This window comes from Calidris pugnax, unplaced genomic scaffold (genome assembly GCF_001431845.1).
Source record: "Calidris pugnax isolate Ruff unplaced genomic scaffold, ASM143184v1 scaffold94, whole genome shotgun sequence".
Taxonomy (NCBI): Eukaryota; Metazoa; Chordata; class Aves; order Charadriiformes; family Scolopacidae; genus Calidris; species Calidris pugnax.
The window spans coordinates 375,154-376,903 of NW_015090822.1; positions in this window are offsets into that span (position 1 = coordinate 375,154).

The following is a 1,750-nucleotide window of genomic DNA, read 5'->3' on the forward strand; positions in this document are numbered from 1 at the left end:
GTTTGTTGCAGTTTTGTTGTTTACAAGGAGTAGAACTTCCCCCAAAGCAAAGCCGGGCCAGGATGGAGGGCTGGGGGTGTCGGGGGGGCACCCGGGCTGGTGGGACCCCAAATCTTGCAGCACTGGGGCTGGGGGGGGTGGGCAGGGGAGCCCCTGAGCCCCACAGCGCTTCCAGCTGGGGGGGCTGAGGGGGTCAGTGAGCCCCAAAATGGGCTCTGACGTCTATTTGACTGCCTGCTCTTAAAATCTCAGCCCACCACGGTGCTGGGCGGAGGGTGGGGGTCCCAGTGTGGGGGGGCTGCAGTCGTGGCATCCCCGTGGGGCATGGGGAGCCCCCCCCAGCCTTGTTTACTGTTCCCTGGGGAGGAGAAGGGGGTTAATGAGAAACCCAAGGGCAGGAAGGGGAAGAGAGCACCTGCAGGGCCAGCCCGGGGGGAGGGGAGGAGCGGGGCCGAGTGCGGGGGAGCACCCCACATTTTGGGGAGCACCCCCTCGCACCTCTGTACCCCCGGCAAAGCACCCCGTGACTGAGCCAGCAGCGTGTAGGGCGGCCCAGGGACCCCAAACCCCCTGGCACGGGCAACCTGGGCTCCTGCTTGGCTACTGGGAAGCAATTCCCCCCCGGCCCGGCTCGCCTGGGGACAGTAGCCCCCGGGGGGGGTGAGCTAGACCCCCCCACTGGCACGCTCCCACCTGGCTCCGTAGCTGCTGTTCCACAGAGCAGCGAGGCCGGGGATTTGGGGATGACAGGAATTCGGGGGCTGCTGCAACGCTGCTCCCCGGAGCTGGACTCTGCCTGGGGGGGGCAGAGGGCCAGGACTGCGGGGCCGGGGGGGGTCTCCTGGGGGCTACGGGGAGCCCCTGGCGCTGGGACAGGCAGCCACCCCCCCCGCTCCTGCTCCTTCCACCCACCGGCTCTGCCTCCCACCATTCCAGCTTGGATTAAGGGAATGGGGGGACCCCCCCCCCGATTTCTGAGTGCGTTAGATGGAGTTTCACGGCTGGCTCTGCCTGTGACCCTGCACCCGGGGGGGGCACGCCGGGTCCCCAGGCACTGCAGGGGGGTACAGCACCCTGTGGTGGCACCGGTGCTGACGGGGACCCCCCGAATACGCGAGAGCCAGAGCTGGGGGGAGCAGAGAGGGGCACGGAGCCAGCCCGGGAGGAGAAGGACCCCCGTGGGGCAGCTGAGCCCCCCCCCCCCCCCCCGGGGCGAGCGCGATCGAGCAAAGGAAACTGTGGGTAAAATTCTTATTGCCTTTATTCTGCCCATGGCCTGACGCAGCCCCGCCGGCAGCACACACCCACGCACGCACGCTCACACTCAGGCACACTCGGGCACACGCCGGGGGGCTCTCCCTCGGCTGGCAGGAACCGGGAATCCTCGGGGAAGGGTCGAGTGAGTCTTTTGGCAGCAATCACAGCGTGTCAGGAGCGGCGCCCGCTCCTTCTGCATATAAGAGGAGGCTGGGGGAGGCCGGGCCTCGGCCCCCGGCGCAGCCCCCGGCCCCAGCCCCGCTCTCCGGCCCCCCCCGTGGGGAGCGCGGCCGCCGAGGGTCCGGGGGCGGAGGGTCCCTGTGCAAACGTGCTGACGGCCTGGCTCTGGGGCCCAGAGCTGGCCAGGAGAACCAAGAGGGTAAGAGATGCGGAGCCGGGCGCCTGCTCTCCCTCCTTCCCCTTTCTGCTCCCTCTTATTTGTTTTTGTTTTTTTTTTTTTCAATATATCTCTTTTTTTTTTTTTTTTTTTTTT